Here is a 22,811-nt window from a genome sequence, read left to right as displayed (position 1 = left end):
GAATTCCCTTGAAACTGTCTTCACACAGGCTTGGAAGCAGTAAGAAAAAAAAAATATCCAGATTCAAATATTTTGACCTCACCATTATTAAGACTACATGGTTGCAACATAACAACCAACCACCTCTAGGAAACCCAATGGAAACCATGCCACAAACTATATTGCTTTCTGAGGACAACCAGTTATTCACAGACATTGCTGCTTAACAAAGTGGGTATTTTACCACCTGCCAGCAATTCACATAAATGGACACAAATGCTGTCAGTCCATGCAATAATAAAACAACTACTTTGGTGTGGTCAAGATGCTCATGGTCTCAGAAGGCTCCTTTCACGCTGGTGAGATTCTAAAGAGCAAAGTGGTTTGGGAGACCACAAAGGTGGAGTCTGTTGCACAAAAGCAGAGAGGACTGCTTATCTGCCAAGACTAGCAGTTATGAGGGAAGAATCTGAAAAGTGTCCCTTTGTGCTTCAACTGCCCTTTTGGACTCATTACTGTGTAGCTCCAGGCCCTAACTGAGACCAAACCATGCATCAGCAAAGGATATTGACATATGACAGAAAAGGCTTGCGGACTTGGACTCATAATTAAGACAGTAAATAACAACTTTTGTATGACAGCTATTCCAGGCACTTGCTAGACTGGTTTCAATATTTTGCTCTGCTTTTGGTCATGACATCAACTTACAGCAACTTAAAGAGAAGTTGTTGACCATGATGATGAATGGCATGTTGTTTCAAATTGGTTTATATACAGGAGATGAGAAACATTTTATGGAGCTGCAAATACAACAAAAAAGTGACAGTAGCCATAAAGCCACAGGACACATAACCGAAAAGATGCAACATGCCCTTTTGCTATCACTTGCAGTGAATTCATCATTTTAGTACAGCATTACAGCAAAATTTGCCAAGCAACTTTGCTTTCTCTCACTGTTAAGGACTCCAGGGAAAACTCTGCTCTGAGTGTCTGAAGTTAAAATTACACCTTCCAGTACTGAACTCCTTGGTCTATACTTTGACAGAGAATTGACATTTTCCTTCCTTGTGTTCAAAACTTTCTACAGTTTTAAAAGCAAGTCTGGTACTCAACAGAGTCACATATTAACCTCTTTGACCTCAAAACTAAGGAAAAGAAATGCCTCTGAACAAAATAAAAGAAGAAATGTCACTCTTGGAGAGCTAAACTGTGCCTGTAAACATGGCAAAAGATTATTGCAGGAACTATAGATACATTTTGGCTTGTTTGCCTTAGCTACAGAAACCACAGCTAAAAGTGCAATGGATTCCTTAGATGTGTGCTGTAGTTGCACCCTCACTTGCAGCCTAGAAGGAGATGTGTTTTTTGCTCCAGAGTTTTACTCCTTCTCCTGATCAAGATCTCACCTGCTTTTGTCTTCAGCGCGGGCAAGGAAGGACCCCAGTGTGCAGGTTTCCCCTCAGCTCAGAAACTATGAGAGCTGGCTGTGCCAGAGCTGTACCTGCTGTGCAGTCAGGGTAAGGTGCTGGGACAAACATTTAGTCCACACTAGCAGGGGATCAGCATCCTGGGCACCAGCACCACTCCCCTCTTCTCCCCTTCCCTTCTATATCTGTAGCTAAAAGGGGATGTTTTGTCAGCTTTAGCCAGTCAGAGGCTAGGCAAATGTCAAAATCGAGGTATCACCTGGGAGCAGTGAAGACTCCTGCCATGGCCTTCTCCACAATGGGGAAGCAATGCAGGTGTAATTCCTATCTTACAATTGAAGTACAAAGTCTTATCACATATTAAGAGGTCTATGCACACAATGGATTATTTTTCTTTGCTTAACTGAAGTGGAACACCTCATTTTAGAAAGAACTTAGCTAGCTTACAATCTCTCTTTAGCTACCAGTGTAAATAGTGTAGTTTGAGTTGGACAGCAAATGGAGTCCATGGCAAATCCAGCGATTAATTACAAATTGCTAAAGTCTGTTTGTATTAGCTTAAAAACATGTGTGAAAAACACACACATTAGTTTTCATAGCCTACAAAATCCCCTAGCCTTAAAGTCTCAGTACTATCCCAAAATTCAGTAACTGTCACCTGCACCCATGAAGGAAAACAGTATTATCTAGAGATAAAATCCTTTGCTATGAAGTCTTATGTTTTGTCTTGTATAATCCTGAAGCCATTTCTGAGCCAAAGAGAAACGCCTGTGGTATTGAAAATTACTCTATTCATTTGGAACAAGATGTTTGTGAATAAACCCATCATTTGAACATTGAAATTAAAATATTTCAAGCTTGCTCCATACTGCCCTAATAAAGTATGCTTTATAATTCAACAGAATAAGAGAAACAAAGCAGTTTAAGCTCAAGACTGATCCCTGGAGCTTATATTTGATTTCCAAGTCCAGCTCTGTAACCTTTGGAAGTAAAACTTCATACTTTTACTTGCAGCCCACTGTAAAGTTCAGTCAGGATTCACCCACCTCACCAGTGTTTTGTGGTAATTAGCTGCACCAAACTTAGAGAAAAACCATAAGGAAAACCAAGACAATAATGCAGATTTGTCATCCTCACCTGAAAAATTCTTTTCAAGATATGTCATTGCTATGATTAAAAAAACCCCACCAACTCTGACTTCGAATTCAAGGTTGATTGCATTTCATCACACTCCCAACCTTCCAACTTCCTCTTAAATTATTAATTGGCAGATATCCAGAAAAAGCAGGGAGGGAAAATTATTTTGTGTATGCACTTAAGAAAACCAAAAACTCCCTTTACAATTGCCTATATCCATACTGTCTATGTTTATTTTCCAGCCAAACAAAAGCAGAAGCACTTCTTAGTGGAGGAGAATGAAGAGCTAGAAGTATAATGTACTTCTCAGCAACTGAAGAAACACACATCCTTGCCTTTGTGCCTCCCTTGTTTTCGTCTCTAGCAGCAGCTGTCTTTTAACCACTGCACAATGTGGCAAGTCCCTCTGACAGGAGACACAAAAGTAAAGCCTCTTTCCCAAACTTGCAGTTAAAGCTCAAAACTAAACCCACTGGAGTTACTGAAGTAAAAGATGAGACTTTATGACTCCCACATGGAGCAGAGTCATAACTGTGATCCTGTGGTACTTACACAACCTCACTGCTTGCAGGTCTTACGAAGGAACAGTTTATGAGGAAGAAGAGCAGGAATGCAAGGGTTGGTTGGCATGTAAGTACAGGAAAGGACAGACTTCTCCACTGTCTCAACTTGCACTTTCTTATGTCACCTTCCACAATTATTTTTGTCTTTTATAGTTTCTTTGTTACACTTCAAGAATTTCCCTATTTCCCCTCAGGGTTTGAGGCATTCAGAACATAGGTTATCTTTACGCTATCAGTCACTTTTACTGCTACCATTAAAAGAGTGAATGGTTAAATCTGGAAATACTTGTAGCATGAAAAATACAAAAGAATTCAAACTCAATTGTGCCAGGTTATGTAGGCAGTAGAAGCACTGGAGTTAAAAGTAGCACCCAGAATCAATTAATTATTTAGTTTGGAAAAGATGTTTAAGATCACTGAGCCCAACTGTACAACAATTGCATTCATGTGCTCTGAAACTTTTTCCTCACTCAAGCCCCTATTAACATCTGATGACCAGAAGTGGAAAGCCTGGGGTGTTCAAGCTGCCAGCAGCTGGTGACCCCAGAAGGCTGCAGACCACTTACAGAGTGGGACAGCTGTGCTGCAGGGATCTCAGCTGTGGTTGGGCCAATTTAATAGAGCACCATGGCCCCCGCTGGCGTGGCTCTGCAATTCTTGCTGTGTGGCCTGCAATGTCATTTAAACAAATGGCACCAGGGAGCTGCTTTTCATGATATTGCTCCCACAGTTAATGGGAATTAAATTGACTCTGGGAAACCAAAAGTCAACCTGTAGAATATTTTTATCTTGCACATCACTACGAGTAAGATGCCTCAAAGTGCAATTAGCTCAGATCTTTAGAAGCAATAACTCAATATTCTTTTTCGCAGTGTTGCTGCCATAGGCAGCTATGAACAACTATATTTGACCAAACCTTACTTCATCATAAGACTGTTGCACAGGGAAGGTGAGTTACAACTCACTGTCTTTCATCAGTATGGCCTCTGCTAATAGTAAAAAAGGCAGTACACATCACTTGTTAGCATGTGCAATGGCATTAGCTCTCAGTATTTGGCAAACATAGTCATACATGAAAGACATCCAAGCTACAAGCTGTGCTATTATTTTCCAGAATCTGTAAGTAAGAAGACATATTTTAGCCTTTAACATAAACAAAACACCCCTTAAACATAGGGGGAGCACCAGATTATTTCAATAGGTTCAACAGTCAGTTTAAACATTTCAAGAGATGGTGCACCATTTAGCACACCACACAGAGACTTCTTTTTCTTCTCTCTCCCAAATCTTTACGTATTTGGAAACATTTCAGCTGTTCTACCACTTCCAAGAGGTAAATAATTGCAGCTATTTTTAAAACTCCTTTAGAAAAAAGATGAACTTTGCCATCCCTTCCCCAAGCCCTGGGGTTCTGCAAAATCCAGTCATACCTGTACTATGTACAGTAAGTAACTACATCTTATTTTTAAATCTTGACCACATCCTCTATCTCCCTTTCAGCTTGGTGTCCCTAATTTAAGTAGTGGCTTACAAATTAGGTGAAAAAACATTAAAGATGCCTGCAAAACCAATCAGGAATCAAGTCACATTGGATAGCTTGCCTTCAACAGACTAATTTCCTTAGTTGTCAGATTAAAGGTATTACAAATGGCACAGAAGTAAAGAGCAGAATTCAAACCTGATGTTTACAGACAATCAAACACCACTGTTGAGCAAACCAAAATTAGGAAGCATAGCTTTTATAAAACGTGTAGCAACTATAAGGTTCCACTACTGCACTGAAAGAAGTACTACTTATATGCGACTGCACATCATTCACAAGGAAATCACTGTTGTTTTCAACAGTTAAACTGAAAGTACTAGTTAAAAAAAGTCACTGTGCTTTTAAAGGAATGACCAAGTAACTTTTTTATATATTGCCTATGAAAGAGGTAATTTCTAAGGGCAGAATGCTAATTTTTGTGTGCTTTATCAGTTAAATTTCCCATTGGAATGGGCTGCCCAGGGAGGTGGTGGAGTCGCTGTCCCTGGAGCTGTTCAAGGCAGGATTGGACGTGGCACTTGGTGCCATGGTCTAGCCTTGAGCTCTGTGGTAAAGGGTTGGACTTGATGATCTATGAGGTCTCTTCCAGCCTTGGTGATACTGTGATGGTCTGGTTGACTGGATAGGGCTGGGGGATATGTTGGACTGGATGATCTTTGAGGTCTCTTCCAACCTGGTTGATTCTATGATTCTAAAAACTCTACATGCCAATGAAAAGCTATTCTGCATTGTTCAAAACAAAACTGACTGGCTATGTTAATAGAACTATTCAGATCAGAAGGTATAGTAGTACAATAAATCATCAATGGTTTCAGAGTTTTCATTACCAGTTTTAAGATCAGATGATACAACACAGGAAAATGTGATTGCAGATGCATGAATTTATCTCTTCTGTAAGTTTGGTTCTAATTTAAAGCAGCTGAAATGAGTTTTGTTAATAAAAGGTGACAGAACCAGATCAAATGGTTCAAGTGATTTGATTAGCTCCATGCTAGCCAACATGGGTAGATTTAATTTAGAATGGAGCGATCACGTCCGACTGTGGTAAACAGCTCAGCACCTGGCTTCCAAGGCAACATCTTCAGAGAAGAGAGACTGAGATCTGCTGTCTTTGTGAAGCTTTAGCTAAATCCTGCCTTCTGAGCACCTGGTACTTGTTCAGGACAAAAAGAACTACAATAAAGAGAAGGATGCATGTTTCTAGAACATCGAGAAAACACTTGATTAATAAAATCTTCTATGTGAACTCCCTCTAAATCTACTGAAAAGTACAAGTAAAATGATATAAAAAAGCTCTGGGGCTTATCAACTAGAACATTTTGGGACAAAGATGCAGCAAAATCCATATACCTAGAAGATTTCATCACCATACCAACTCCAGTAGTATTGAACATGCTGCAGTACCAAAAAAAAAATATTTTCTCCACCCCTGTAAAAAAAAGAACCAAACAAGGCCCCTTCTACTTCAGACTCTCTTTCAAAGGAATATGCTTTTCTTTCACTGCATTGCAACAATCAATTTAAATCAAAACAGGTGCAATCTCATTTCTCTCCAATATATTTCTGTCAAATTTTCAGGAACACGAAACATAATCTAATGGTGCAGACCATTACTTAGCAATGAATTCTTAACATTCACTCTCCTGTGAAATTCCCAACCAAAACGATCTGAAGAGTCAAAAGAAGAACATGTGCATAGAGGCTAGATCAAAAAAAGAATTCCAGCAAACTTATAATACTCTTTACTCACAGGAGTATATGCAAAATGTGAGCAGACACTGACTACAGGATGGGCTACCATAGTAAGAGGAACTCCGAGAGGCATGGCCGCATGAAAGCTTTGGGGAACAACTGAAATAAGCACCACAAGAAAAAGATCTTGCAGAGTCTTAAAACACTGATGTTGATGGAAAAGTTAAGACAAATGAAAGATGGTTACTTTAAATAAAAGAAAAAGAAAGCCCCCTTTTTTTTTGAGCACAGCAGCAGTGTCTACAGCCACCCTTTTGCCAACCAGATGCCCACAGATGCAACTGGTTTTAAACCTTTTCAGGGGCTTACCCTTAGGCAGAAAATTTACAAAGATCTATAAGCATCCAGAAAGAAATATGCATACAAAAAAGGGGGAAAACAGTTTCTCTGATTTACTACCATATAGAGATTCATCAGTTCAGATTCTTTTAAGCAGAATCATCCCACTATCATTACTAGTTTGACATAAAGCTAGAGTTATTTAAAAGAAGGAAATGAACAAAAATATCAGAATGATATTATATAATCTTGAAAGGTTTGAAGGAGGTTTTTTTGGGAAAACATGGCTGGAAAGACTTCCTGTCATATCAGACACCAAGTTTAGCCTTAGTCATATTTTATCACAGCTGAACTTTTGGCTCAAAACCTAAAGAATGTGGGGGGGGAAAAAAAAGGCGAAGCTGACAGCGTAAAATGAGGTTAATGTGCCGAGCCCTAAAGTAATGCAATCTTAAAACATGGGATTAATTTACATATGAGGTCAAATTTTGAAGCAAATTATCTAGCCTGAAATGTTTGAAGATGTTTAATATCTGTACTCGTGGAATGGAATCACAGAGGGAACAAGGAGACATTGTTTCATTTAAGGCCAAATTAGAATGTTGATTCAAAGAAGTGCACTACAATCTTCTTTTGTGGCAGTAAAAGAATTATTGCTTCTGCATGGTGATGCTCAAATTTTAATACAGAGGAAAAGATTAATATCAATGTCAAAATGTATTTGTGTCAAATCTGGTTTTGGAACAAAGTTCATAACTTGAAAGCTCAAAGGACAAACAAGCATATTTTCTGCATTTTATTTCTCTACAGAGAAAGTCTAATATTAAGCAAGTGCTTAACATTGAAGTTATTAACAATAAGGCAAGATGATTAACATGTTTTATGTCTAGCTTTTAGATGTTCAATTTATGCATAAAATCCAGCAGCTACACTTGAATTATGCCAAGATGTCACAGAATCATAGAATCAACCAGGTTGGAAGAGACCTCCAAGATCATCCAGTCCAACCTAGCACCCAGCCCTATCCAGTCAACCAGACCATGGCACTAAATGCCTCAGCCAGGCTTCTCTTGATTTCTCCAAACAAGCTGGTTTGCTATCAGTGTTGAGGCAAAAGAGGTAGAAACATCAGCAGCATCTTTAAGCTAAAATACCAAATGCAGCATTTGACTGCTCAGGATGCATTTTCATACCATTCTGAAACAACTCCTCACTACACCTTGATCAGCAACAGTATTTCTGAACTAGCAGCCCAGAGTTATCATTAAGTAGTATGCTAGGAATGCTTCTAAGACAGACTGCTGGTTTTCTGATCTTGTCAGCTACACTTTATCTGACATATTCTGAATACATATTTCTAGATAAACAAGCCTGAATGCAAGTTTGCCTTATGGCCTGATACAAGAGGAAGTATTGGTTGGTAAAGGCAAAAGCACACTAAGAAGCTATAACCAAATTGTACAATATACACTTTCACACAATATACATTTTTCATAGCTGCCTTTCTAGGAAAAAGATATTAAATGTGTGACATACTACATATGTATATAATTTAAAGATCATAGACAATTAACATATAGTAAAAATAGTTCAACACAGTACAAGTATTAATTAACTCGCAGGCCATTGGAATGGGCTGCCCAGGGAGGTGGTGGAGTCACCATCCCTGGAGGTGTTCAAGCAAAGCCTGGATGAGGCACTTAGTGCCATGGTCTAGCTGACTGGCTAGGGCTGGGGGATAGGTTGGCCTGGATGATCTTGGAGTTCTCTTCCAACCTGCTTGATTCTATGATTCCATGGCCTATGCAAGCTCCATGTGGGAATAAGATATGTGATGCAGCTAACTTATTAAGAAGGCTCTCTAACAGTAACCCAAAGGGAATTTTCAATTGTGGATTTTTTTTCTTCTAACATCTTTCTTGAAGCTAACCTCAGGTTTTCTGTGGCACTTCATACTTCAAGGAGGAGAAAAGACATCTAGCTAGAGTCTTGGCCTCTCTGTAATCAGTAAGAGCTGTGCCAGTGGCCTCAGATCAGCTATTACTAATAAGGACAAGTACAGACCACTACACCACAAACCATTCAAAATACTGTATTCATTGTCTTTTAATGAAGAATTCTTTGGGTCAGACTGGCACCTTTTCTGTGTTGTGAAGAATCAAAAATACTTTACATCTGCATACAAAAAAAAACCCCAATTCTATAAACTAGAGCAAAAATTATTAAGATGAATCATTATTTTCAGAGATCTTGATTATAGGTGGAAACTGAGCAGGGACAGGAGAGAAATGATTTTTACATTTCCTTGATCAGAGATATACAATCATGTTATAGAAGATGGCTCCTATGATTGATTATTCTGTTTATTAGGACTGGAAGCAGGTTAGATAAAAGGGAAATTAAACTGTGCATGCATCAGTTGAACTGAGCTTATTTAAATAGATTTCAGTTGATGATAAACACAACTCATGTTTCAGAGATTTGGGATGCTTGTTAATTTATGCTGTTGCTCACAGACTAACAAACAAAAAGAGTTAGCTATCTTGGACATAACAAATATTACAAACCCACTTTGTTTTGTTACAATGGATACAGAATTACAGAATGTTAGGGGTTGGAAGGGACCTTGAAATATCATCCAGTCCAACACCCCTGCCAGAGGCAGGATCATCTAAGAATAGTCACACAGGAACATGTTCAGCTGAGTGTTGAATGTCTCCAGGGAAGAAGACTCCGGGGAGCCTGTACCTGCCCAACTCTCCAGCTTTTCTAGGTCCCACTGAATGGCAAAAGAACCTTTAAGTGTGCCAGCCACTCCAGCCAGCTTTGTACCATCAGCAATCCTACTGGCAGGGTACTCTGTTCCCTTTTCCAGGTCGCTGATGAATACATTGAATAGCCATGGTCCCACTTCTGACCCTGAAGGACTCCACTATATACAGGCCTCCAACTAGACTCTGTGCCATTGATCACAACTTTGACTGCTTTCCTTTAACCAGTTCACAATTCACCTCACTACTTGACCATCCAGACCACACTGCCTCAGTTTAGCTGCAAGGATGCTGTGGGAGACAGTGTCAAATGCTTTACTGACATCAACATAAACCACATCCACTGCTCTACCATCATCTGCCCACCTGGTTATGTCCTCACAACAGCTATCATTTTGGTTAAACAGGACTTCCCTTTGGTAAAATCATACTGACTCCTCTCAAAGACCTTATCCTTGATATGTCTATATAAGTTGTTCCATCATCTTTCCTTTGTTTGGAAAAGTGTCTTTCCTGTTCCAAATATTTTTTTAATGAGTAGTAACAGCCATACTAACCATTTATTAGATGATACAGCATGGTAACAACCCTGAAAAGCCAACTCACATGTGAAGATATGAATGCAACATGGATTACTTACTTTGCCCAAGTGAAAATAAAGACTATTTTAAGACATACCACACAAGTTTTTGCACTGATGTAAAATTGGCTGCACTGCAGCTGTTTGTCTCTGCTGCTTAAATGGAATTTATTGTCCCTCATAGCCAGGCAAGAGCAAAGACTGTCTGATCTCTTCTTGCAGTCTTTAAAGCAAGAACATCCTGGTACATTTTAATAGACTTCAGCAAGAGCTGACTGGAAATGGACTTTGCACTGAAATAGTCGGGGACACTCAAGCATGCTGCTTTTTATGTTCAAAACCCCTCTGGGACACCATCCTCTGCAACCTGCTCTAGATGAACCTACTCTTGTAGGGGCATTGGACTAGATGATCTCCAGAGGTGCAGTCCAATTCCCATCATTGTGTGACTGGGGTGCAGGCTCTGCAATAGCTTAAATCACCAAAGCTTTTCCTGTGCTGATCATTTACTCTACAACTATGACATTCATGAGAGAATGTACTCCACATTTATGGGACAACGTACTCCATTACAAAGCCAAGTGTGAACTTGTGACCACAGTACCTAAGTAAAAATGTAATTCCATTTTGATTCCTTACACCTGAAATCTCACCAGCTCAAACTGAAGAACTAAATCCTAACTCTTACCACTATAAATAAATAAACAAGTAGGCACAGGTATACTCTAAGGCACTTCAAACTCCTGCACTTGAAAGTCAACTCTTTGATGATAGTTTCTTTCATTTTCCCTGTATAAAACACAATGTTCTTAGGTAAACAAAAGATGCACATTTCATAAAGCCCAATCATCTTAATGCTCATCTATATGTAATGAAACATTCAGCTCAATCACACCAATGACAACAGACACCTTTTCAGTGTATCAGCTGATATGTTTGAAATAGCTTCCATTGACATAGTATCCACTTAGCTCTTAAGTATAAATCAACTTTTTCATGCAATAAATGACAATCTAGTATGGGGTGACCTGTTTCTGCCTAGGTATCACGTTCATACTGCTGCTGTTCATAACTGAATTCTCCCAGCTCTTCATGTTTCCACATCTAGTTTTGGCTTTATCTCTGTTTCACCTTGCTTTTTACAGTGCAAGGTTTTCCAGTCAAGATAGTAGAGTTCCCTAAGAACTCATAAACACATCAGACATTATCTTGTTAGAGCCAGCCTCTTGTCATTGTTATCCCCATCTTATCAGTAATAAACAATCATAACAGTTAGAATGCATTGAACAAAATTATGTTTTAATCATAGATGGTCATCTTATTTTTATTAGTCTTGATAGTGATTTTGGCCATAATTTTCAAAAGCCATTTCTAGCTGGGGAAACAATTTTGGTGCCTACCTAGTAAAAAGTACTAAAGTGGTCTGACACTCAGCATGTAAAAATCGTTGCCCTACCTCAGGCAACTAAATAATAAAACATGAGACTGAAGAAATTTCTGTCATTCATTCCCAGACACAAGGAAAGATCCACTATAAAACATCAGTAACTTCTGAAAACCCTAATGGTTTTCTCTGCTTTTGTATTTCTTCTGACTGCCTCCAGTATGTGATGGTATAGAACTGCCTGCACAGATATGTACCACTGCTCCTAAAAACACTCAAAAATCTGACAAGGAATGTCTACATCTAACATTTAATTCCAAGAAGTTACATGAAATTTTCATAGAACTTCTTTCTTTGAAGTCTGACATTTTTCTATCTGTATTGGCTCTGTCTTCACCCTAGACTGGTTAGAGACATTCTCTTGTGGAAAGGAAAAGTCTTGGTGTTACTGTGAGATGGAAAAGTGCTGAAGCATGTACTACAGTCCCCTGTTAAAAAAACTATGGCTACTGTATGGCTGGATATCTGTCTGATAGCTTTCTGACTGACAGAAAGTAAAGAGATTAATTATTGGCTCTGCATCTGCTGAAAAGCTGTGAGATTTTGGAACAGCAACTCACATCCATGGTGAGAAGGAGTCCTATTTAGAGAATAAGCTTCATGTCATTAACATGTGGATATTACCTCTGGCTAAGGACAAAAAAAAGCTTCTCAAGTAAACTGGAAGGTGTTACCCAAACAGATGCAATACAAACTCAGCCCTACATATGAGTGGAGAGAAAAATCAGAGGCCAAGGAAACAGGTAAGCGAGGCCATTAAGACTCGTTTAAGGAGATGTTTTGCATAGTTGCTATCACTTTAAACTGCTGGGCAGACTGCCACTGTTAAAACATTAAAATCAGTACTTGTAACTTCTCAGGGAAAGAAAGCCAGCACCATTATCTCTCAGAATTACTGATAAGCTGGTGGAACGAATCTTGAGTTCGTATAGATAATACGCTAGAAGATCCCAGGAGGATATACAGCTGCTAATAGGAGACAAAGTAAACCAGCAAACTATCAGAGAACTGGATGATCTGCTTCTTACATAAGCATTTGTAAAACACAAGATGAGCTACAAAGGATGTCCATCTGAGAGACGGCTACATATGCCACGTGGTCGGTACTAACGCAGCAGGCACTCCCAGTTCTTACTGCTAGAATGTGCTTTCAAATATCACCTGTGCAGCCAATATGTTAAACTCAGTTAATCACAAGCATGCAGGTTCACAGGCTAAGTAAACTAGAAGAGAATTCTGCATTTTGGAGAAAGTACAAGAGATGAAAATGTGGGAGGACTCTCTCTACCCCACTGCCATCAGAGATCAAAGGTCCTGGATTAAATAGTCCAAAAAAGGTAACCTGTGGAAAACACTGGTCAGGCCACACCTTGAGTGCTGTGTCCAGTTCTGGGCCCCTCAATTCAAGAGAGATGTTGAGGTGCTGGAATGTGACCAGAGAAGGGCGACAAAGCTGGTGAAAGGCCTGGAACACAAACCCTATGAGGAGAGGCTGAGGGAGCTGGGGGTGTGCAGCCTGGAGAAGAGGAGGCTCAGAGGGGACCTCATTGCTGTCTACAACTACCTGAAGGGAGGCTGTAGCCAGGTGGGGGGTGGCCTCTTCTCCCAGGCAACCAGCAATAGAACAAGGGGACACAGTCTCAAGTTGTGCTGGGGGTAGGCTGGATGTTAGGAGGAAGTTGTTGGCAGAGAGAGTGATTGGCATTGGAATGGGCTGCCCAGGGAGGTGGTGGAGTCACTGTGCCTGGAGGTGTTCAAGAAAAGCCTGGATGAGGCACTTAGTGCCATGGTCTGGTTGACTGGCTAGGGCTGGGTGCTGGTTGGCCTGGATGACCTTGGAGGTCTCTTCCAACCTGCTTGATTCTATGATTCTATGAAAAAACCCAGCTAATCACACAGATTCTGTTTGAAAGACAAATTACAAATAAAATCCAAAACAAACCCAAACCTTGGCTTGTAATTAATTGAAAGAGGAAATCTTTGGTTAAAGAAAACAGACAAGAAAGCAAAAGGCCTCCAACTCTTGATTCATGTCTTAGAAGAACACCAACATGCTATGCAAAAACCACAACAAACCAACCAATATTTTCTTCTCTGTAAGTTGAAAAAAAAAAATTTTACATTTAAAGAGGCCATTAGTAACTAAACTGAATATTAAAAGATAACTCTAAATTAGCACACCAAGATAATTTGTGCCTTAGAGTCCTAAGTGTTTGTGAGAGTATCATTTCAATGATGCTAATTTTCAATACATTTGAGAGCATGAGAGAAATGCAGTACAACTGCATAGTGGCATTTTCTGCCACTATTTGAAGATAGAAAGTGGTATGATCCCAGTAATTATAGAGCTCTAATCCATTATTAATCTCAAGCAAAACAAGAAAACACACAAACAAAAATGATAAGGAATCCATTCATTGGGAAGAATAAAATTGGTGGCAGTCAACACCATTTAATAGAAACCTGGTTTGTAAAAGAGAAAGTTTGACTTAATCTTCTAATAATATTACAAACTGTGGTCAAGAGAAGTTATTCTGTAAATGAAACACGTAGACCTTTGAACAGCATTGATCTTACAGCCACACAATGTTTAGGTTAAAAAAACATAATCAGTAGCACCACATTAAGATTAATATATAGATATAAAATAGTAGTTGTTAACAGGAAATAATCATCCAAGAAGAGTGCTCTGTGTTGCTCCAGAAAAATCATCCAGTAGCAGCAGAACATTATCTAAGAGTGTCATCAATGACATAGTAGTAAATATTTTTGATGGCAGTTATAGCATAAAAAATATCAGGCTGGTTATTCAAAGTAGAAGAGTGGTTACTCAGAGCAGTGAGAATTGCTTTGTAAGATGGGGATAGTGCACCACACTCCAGTGCATAGAAACCAAGGATGTCCACAATAAATACCATCTTCATAGCACAGAGACAATTCATTACAAATGCCAGTGAAATCTTATGACAGAAAGCAGCAGTAACTCCCCCATACCCACATAAGTGCATAAGATAAGAGATAACACTTTTGTTCACAGTATTAGTGATACTGGAACAGTGAATACAGCTTTATATCCCTGCACTGTTTTCCCAAAGTGGCAAAGATATTGGTTTCTCATGGTATTTGCTCTGTAATTCAACAAAGGGGCATCATTCTGTTACCTCCTCAAGATGTTAACCGCAATGCCCCATGTGCCGTTACTATTACAGCAAGGAATTTAGGACTTTGTGTGACAAGAGCACAGCAGCAATTTGAAAAAGCTGCAGAGAAACAATGAATGTTAGACAAACACACAAACATCCTCTGGTGTACTGCAGGAGGGTGAGAGCTCAGGTACAGTGGTAAGACAGATCTTACCACTGATGTGTTTGGGGGTTATTTCCTACCATAGGATTTACTTAACACCAAAGCTGTTTAAAAAACTGTACAGTACTTCTTTGCTTTGCTACACTGTGATTCTATAATTCAATGTGGAGCTTAAAAAACAATCCTGAATAAATGTAGACTTTCAGCAGAAATTCTCTATTTGAGCCTTAAGTAACAGCACTGTTATGCACAGGAACCATCTGCATGTGTGGCTTCATCAGGGAAGAACCAGAAGTGCATATGGACAGGAAACCACATACCCAAGGTAAGCTCATCTGACAATTACTTCTGGCTTACCTGGTCGTGAGACCCTTGAGCTGCTGAATGCTGCTCCTCGCAGGCTGCTGTCAAGAGTCTGGGGGTTTGAGTTACCATGGAGATCACCGCATCTGACAGTTGAGAGGGCTGGAATGAGAGACAGAGGTACCTGTCAAGCTGGTTTCCGTCACCTCATCAAAACAGAAGCATTTGACTCCCTTTACTTTTGGCACTCACCAAGGTAATACCCCCCCAACTTAGAAGCTTTGGCAGAACCATAAAGGGGAAAACCTAGCATCCATCACAGAAAGAATCAGAGGTAAGGGCAAGTCCCACCCACTCACATCACTCAAGTGCTTTTCAAAGCCATGCAGTGTTTCAGGAATCTGGAAGAATGCCAATGTACCCTGAGCTTGGCTCAACAATTTTCAGCTTCTTTGGTCAACTATAACGTCAGCAAGCAATTAATCCAGAACCACTGCTGAGCACAGAACTGAAACGTCAGCATGCTGCCTCAGAACTGCAGGAGGGGACACAGAAACGTTCTCTGAGAAAGCTTCCAGTGGGAATTGATTTGAGTGTCACTTCTGTGCAATAAGTAGCACACAGGCCAAAGAAACTACCCTCCTCTGTGTTTTGGGGAGAAAGTCTAAAGGAAAGCATTTAGGAAAATGAACCATGAAACACAGCCTGGTATTCTGCACTAATAAACCTATTTCCAGACTTTTCCACACCTGCCACAAAAACTGATGAGTAATGCCTTATTTTGTATTTCCTCCACATTCAGCTGCCACATATATTAACTAGTTTTCTATTTCTGCATTTCAAGTCTTAAGACTTATGGCTCAGGTGTTGTCTGTACAATATAGTAATTAAATTCTATAAAGTAAAATGAGATATTCACTGGGGGCTTTTAAAGTTAATGATACTGTTCCACGCAAGTGTCTAATAGCTTCTAAGACTATACATTAAGGATCATTTTATGATACAATCAACTTAATAAATATTTAAACACATCAGCAGGACAAGCTTTCATAAATCCAGTTCAAATTCTCAGTCTCCAGTACTAATGCTCTCATTTACATCATTGAGAGACATGTAGTTTGTTACAATGAGGATGGTAAAATGCTGGAAGAGGTTGCCTAGGGATGTGGTTGAGGCCCTGTCCCTGGAGACATTCAGGATCAGACCTGATGTGGCCCTGGGCAGACTGATCTTGTTGGAGGTGTCTCTGCTCACTGCAGCAGAGGTTGGTCAAGATAACCTTTCAGGGTCACTTCCAACCCAATACAGTCTGTGAATGTCCACTATCTAACCAAACACAACTACTCACATAAGAAGGAGTTGTACCTATTCAATTCAGAGGTGAATGAACACACAAGAGTCAAGAAATTGAAGTATTAAAAAGTATTAACAATACATCAGGTATAAGCCAATAGTTTTTCTGAGTTTGTCCACTGAATGTGTATGAACCTCCACTTACCTGGCTACCTCTCTAATTATCTGAGGTCATTCTGAGATGACTGTTGTCACCTCTCTCCATTTGATTTCCAATTTTTCTCCCACCTCAATTTTCTGGGGTGTTGTGTTTATGCAAAACATAATCTACTCAAGAAGCATAACTGTGTAAATAGAAAAGCTGAAATCCAAACAGCGATTAGAGGATTTTTCTCTTAATTACAACTTCTCTGTGTCTCATGGGAAAATTGTTAAGAGTATTATATTAAAACAATCTCTATTCAATACTCTGCCATGATGCTACACAATGCTAACACATACTGTGGCTGCTCTGATGACAAATACTAGGGAAAGAACTGGCTCATCTGTGTAGAAAGCTTCTTCAAGATTAAAGGACACTGTAGAAAGAGATAGTCATACTGTAGAGCATACTTCACTGTGAAGTATTTTCAGAGTTCAAGCTTGTGCAGTTTGTTTTAAAAAATTACAGATCACTTATTACACAACCTAAGTAATTTTTCATGGAGAGAAAATGTAGGAGAAGAAATAATGACTGGTAGTCCCAGAACAATCAAAAAAGACTTCAGGGCCTTGGGATGAGTGGTATGAGATTCAGGGACACATATCATCTGATATCACAGTATCACCAAGGTTGGAAGAGACCTCACAGATCATCAAGTCCAACCCTTTACCACAGAGCTCAAGGCTAGACCATGGCACCAAGTGCCACATCCAATCCTGCCTTGAACAGCTCCAGGGATGGCGACTCCACCACCTCCCCGGGCAGCCCATTCCAGTGTCCAATGACTCTCTCAGGGAAGAACTTTCTCCTCACCTCATGCCTAAATTTCCCCTGGTGCAGCCTGAGGCTGTGTCCTCTTGTTCTGGTGCTGGCCACCTGAGAGAAGAGAGCAACCTCCTCCTGGCCACAACCACCCCTCAGGTAGTTGTAGACAGCAATAGGGTCACCCCTGAGCCTCCTCTTCTCCAGGCTAACCAATCCCAGCTCCCTCAGCCTCTCCTCGTAGGGCTGTGCTCAAGGCCTCTCACCAGCCTCGTTGCCCTTCTCTGGACATGCTCAAGCATCTCAATATCCTTCTTAAATTGAGTGGCCCAGAACTGGACACAGTACTCAAGGTGTGGTCTAACCAGTGCAGAGTACAGGGGCAGAATGACCTCCCTGCTCCTGCTGGCCACACCATTCTTGATGCAGGCCAGGATGCCACTGGCTTTCTTGGCCACCTGGGCACACTGCTGGCTCATGTTCAGGTGGGTATCGATCAGCACCCCCAGATCCCTTTCTGTGACTTCAGGAAACTGAAAATGAGGACCAGATTGACAGTTTGAAACTATTAGCTCTGCAGGTGGCTAGGAGTAAGAGTACCTGAACTTAAAGTAATCAGTCATATCACTTAGGAATATGCTTGTAAATCCTACTAAATTCCCTTGAATAGAGATTTAAAAATGCTTTTCCAATCTGATTTATCTCTGAATACCATTTCTATCATTTATATACCACAGTTTTGACTAAGTAATTTTATTTCTTTTTACTAAACAACACAGATGAGGAGAAACCTAAGCTGTGATGTTACAATTCACATTTATCTTAATGTTGTTCCACAATAAAACCCCATTAATTGGATTGTTAATTTATTATCCCTTTCCTTTCTGGCTTTTAAAGGCACAGGAGAGTTTAAATGATAAACAAGCTATCATCAACAAGCAGAGAACTACAAAAGCATTCTCTGTCACATTTTACTCCATGGGAAAGAAACGCAGGATATCAAGTACACAACATGAATGTTTTGCTCTGTTTCAAGTTGATAAACAGTTTTAATATTTTCAAACAAGCCCTGGGGGATTATACTTGGAGTAAATCATGACTATATGGAAGATTCCAACAGGACATCAATATTTATGCCACCCTCACGCAGAAGTAACCTAAAACATATTTTTAAAAGCAATTCCTATACAGTAGATGAATTAGTGAAGAGAACATTCCAACACTTGCAAAAGTTCCATTGATGTGCTCTGATTTTAGTGTTTTTAATGGATTTAACATTTTAAGCATAATCAGGGGTTTAACTACAGCTGTGACTATCCCTGAGGCACAGCCAGCAATTAGTGTGTACAAGGATCATAGAATCATAGAATCAAGCAGGTTGGAAGAGACCTCCAAGATCATCCAGTCCAACATAGCACCCAGCCTTAGCCAGTCATCTAGACCATGGCACTAAGTGCCTCAGCCAGTCTGCTCTTGAACACTTCCAGCAACAGCAACTCCACCACCTCCCTGGGCAGCCCATTCCAATGCCAATCACTCTCTCTGCCAACAACTTCCTCCTAACATCCAGCCTAGACTTCCCCCCAGCACAACTTGAGACTGTGTCCCCTTGTTCTATTGCTGGTTGCCTGGGAGAAGAGACCAACCCCACCTGGCTACAGCCTCCCTTCAGGTAGTTGCAGACAGCAATGAGGTCTGCCCTGAGCCTGCTCTTCTCCAGGCTAAACAACCCCAGCTCCCTCAGCCTCTCCTCATAGGGTTTGTGTTCCAGGCCCCTCACCAGTGTTGTCGCCCTTCTCTGGACACCTTCCAGCACCTCAACATCTCTCTTGAATTGAGGGGCCCAGAACTGGACACAGCACTCAAGGTGTGGCCTGACCAGTGCTGAGTACAGGGGAAGAATCACCTCCCTCATGGATAACACTGCAGTCACGTGGAGCCAAAACTCAGGACCACCATTTCCAAGAGGACACAATGCAACATGCTGGGTTTCTCTATCATATTTCCACAGAGCACCTATACACTGGAACTGCAATTTCTGTTCAGAAAAACCCATACAGTGCTTGCATATATCTGTATTTTCCCTAAGGTCTTACAGAATAAATAAATTGTACTTAACGCCTTGCTATGATAAAAAAAGTCCCCTCTAGACATTCATCTTTCCCCCCACAGTCACCTCCTCCAAGAAGTTAGGAGAGGGTTTTTTTTTTTTTTAATTTTAGATGTACCATAAATGAAAGCTCAGGTTTGACAAAGGAGACAAAAGTCTTGAGTCAGTTAGAAATTGAAGAGTCAACTCTGAAATAAATATTCATCATAGTACTACTGCAAAAAGTTTTCTCAGGGCAAACCCTGAGCAGCCAAATAAATGAAAAAAACTGTCTTTCCTTAAAAACTTTACATCTTTAGACTTAAGAACCTTTCCCAAGAACGTGGCAGTCCTTCAGGCGCAGCTCACGTAGTCTGGGCAGTCATTGCAACCAGCAACAGAACAAGGGGACACAGTCTCAAGTTGTGCCAGGGGAGGTCTAGGCTGGATGTTAGGAGGAAGTTGTTGGCAGAGAGAGTGATTGGCATTGGAATGGGCTGCCCAGGGAGGTGGTGGAGGCACCATCCCTTGAGGTCTTCAAGAAAAGGCTGGCTCAGGCACTCGGTGCCATGGTCTAGTTGACTGGCTAGGGCTGGGTGCTAGGTTGGACTGGATGATCTTGGAGGTCTCTTCCAACCTGGTTGATTCTATGATTCTATGATCAACCACGTGGCTTTCGCTATATATATATATGTATATATATGTATATTTTGGGGACCACAGATACCGAGACGTCCAATTAGTGAGTATTTCAACTCTCTTGATTCAAGTTGCTAGGGCATTTTACTAACTTTACCAGTGGCACTTTATGCCACAAGACTCTCTGACCAGGACATTTCTAACTCCCTACCAAGTTGCTTCATTTGGCTGTAAATAGACATTCTGCAAAACAGTTTCACCAACCACATACAAAGAATTTGTGTGGGATAGCTGTAGATAAGTTTGGGGGAAATCCTCTTTGTATATATTAATAAATTATTTAATAACCTTCAAATGGGCCTTATCTCTCACCCCAAATGCAGACTCAAACCCCTCTGTAACATACCTTTACGAACTCTGAAAGTCAGTGGGAATAGTGAATTAAAAAAATTCAGAAGCATATTAATTTGGCTGTATTCTGCTACCCTTCTTAAAAAGGCTCCTCCAGAGGCAAACGAACTCTCCAGCATGCCAAACAGCAACTCAACACAACCAGCCTTAAAACCTGACTGGAGGCTGCAGGCACAGCATCGACTCAAAATCATTTCCCACAGTCAACGCTTTAACTGCACAGATGCTTTGAATGTTTCAGCTTTGTCCTGCTTCAGCTGTGTCTTTCAGCATAGTGAATATTCTCTATCAGCCCTAACAGTTCTGGAGACAGGAGACACACGATCTAGCTGCCATTATTTGATAGGCCAGGACTTTCAGCAGTGATAATGGATTTATGGGAAGCTTAGCTCTTGGTAACCATGGCAAGGAACCACCACTGAAAATGCTTTGTACTCTAAGAGGGTGTTTTTTTAAGCACATGGATTCACGGGTGCTGTGCCCTACATGCACATCAGAAAGATAAACATGGATCAAATAGCACGACATTGATTTTAGCAACCTTCAGGCAAATCAAATGCTACTTTTCCTAAGTTATGAGTCCAGATCTAAACCAATACTTCTCTCTTGACAGTAGCACATGAGATTTCTGCTGAACATTACAAAAACATAAAACAAAAAGCACAGCGTGTCTCGGACTGTTGTGATGGAAACATAAAGGGAAGGGCTTAATTGTGAAATCCATGATACTGAAGGTCAGTGAGAAAGAATTATCCCCCTCAGCAGCATTGAACTGTGAAACATCCTGTCTGTCTGTTTAGCTCTACCTCAGGCAAAAGCATACAAGAAGGAACAGAAAAGAAGACATGCAGTCTCCTCTGTGTTGCCCTTACTTTTAAAACAGTTAATAGTGATGGTAAGTGCAGGCTTAAAAAGAAACCCACTCAGTTTAATTCATGTAACTTTTGCCCTGAGTAGATCTGTCATTCTGACCTAAGAAATTAACTTCCAAGACTTTGGTCCCCAGCTGTGCAAATACCACATTGCTTTCAGCATGCACACCTTGGAGGTATCCAACTGCAGGGGATTACGTGGAAGTATCTGTTGTTTTTCACATCGAGAGAACGCAAAGTGTGTGCAGCTTTCTCTAGATGGGTCAATAAAGTGAACTGCAGTCCACAGCAAAGACAGAGCTAGCACAATTGTCTTAAGGTAAAATACATGTAGCCAAAACCATCAGCTTCATTTTGGATTAGCTGTAGCTTCCGAGAAATTTTGTAGGTAGGACAGGATGGGCACTGTAGTAATGCAATCTTGATGTGGCAAAGGCATAAATAAACATTGTGAGGTCAGGCTTTAGGAGAAACAACTACAATCAACTTACTAGGAATAGAGGTGGCAGGCACTTTGGACATGCCACAGGGAATGCAGGGAAAGGCTTGTCCCCAGAGAACATTTCGCAACTTCATCTTGAGTGGAACTACAGCTACACATGGCCATAACCAGATGTGTACATATGGCAATTAATGCATTTAAATCCTACTCTCCCCCTACATTACAGCAGCTATTATGAAACACACTAGGGAAGAAGCTGCTGAATCAGGAAATGGATCAGAAGATAACTAAAATGCCTTTCTAGTTATTGATTCCTGCTCTGTGTTTCATGTCAGCTTCCTAGAATTCATCCAACACAAGCATGAAAGGGTAATGAGTTTCTGAACACACTCTAATAGTGCACACTGCATCAAAGCTTTCAGTAATTGCCTAGATGCTGCTTCCCAGCAGTACTAAACAACTTAAATATAATTAGCTGGAAGCCCTATGGGCTACATTTCCCCACTGGAACACCTCTTACACTAATCCATTTATCAGGTTGACAGATGACTGAATCATTGCTATAAGGACCCGTTCTACTACTACTATTTCTCAAACCAACACGTTGGTTCATTCCTAATCAGGTCCATTTTTGCAAACAAAAACCCCTTGCATTATTTTGAGTGAGGAGAGAAGCAGGTATGTAACATTCACCTCTTAACCAGTACTGAACAATGCTATTTGTTTGATTAGCCCTCTAAGTATAGGACAAGTGTAGAGTCTTGCATCTGGGAAAGAACAACCCCATGGGTCAGTATAGGTTAGAGATGGACCTGTTGGAGAGCAGATCTGGGAAAAAGGACCTGGGATTTGCTGGTGGCCAACAGGCTGACCATGAGCCAGCAATGTGCCCTTGTGGTCAACAAGGCCAATGGCACGTTGGAGTGTATTAGGCTAGTAGGTCAAGAGAGGTTCTCCTCCTCTACTCTGCCCTGATGAGGCTCCACCTGGAATATTGCATCCAGTTCTGGGCTCCTC

The 22,811-nt window shown here is 40.5% G+C and overlaps 1 protein-coding gene across 8 annotated transcripts in view; it reads right to left on the bottom strand.

Annotated features, from left to right (window-relative positions):
* The window catches only part of TBL1X (transducin beta like 1 X-linked), a 198,685-nt gene that overhangs the window by 73,790 nt on the left and 102,084 nt on the right, over nucleotides 1-22,811 (bottom strand). For 7 of the 8 annotated variants that reach the window (XM_064143035.1, XM_064143036.1, XM_064143037.1 and 4 more), the window contains one exon: nucleotides 15,139-15,246. The gene's annotated coding sequence lies outside the window, so the exon portion shown is untranslated. Of the gene's footprint in view, nucleotides 1-15,138; nucleotides 15,247-15,505; nucleotides 15,620-22,811 lie in introns of all 8 variants that reach the window. The other variant, XM_064143042.1, reaches the window with a different exon arrangement.

Source organism: Pogoniulus pusillus, chromosome 5 (assembly GCF_015220805.1).
Source record: "Pogoniulus pusillus isolate bPogPus1 chromosome 5, bPogPus1.pri, whole genome shotgun sequence".
NCBI lineage: Eukaryota > Metazoa > Chordata > Aves > Piciformes > Lybiidae > Pogoniulus > Pogoniulus pusillus.
Note: the sequence above shows the minus strand (reverse complement) of the source record. Positions and strands in the feature narration are given on the sequence as shown.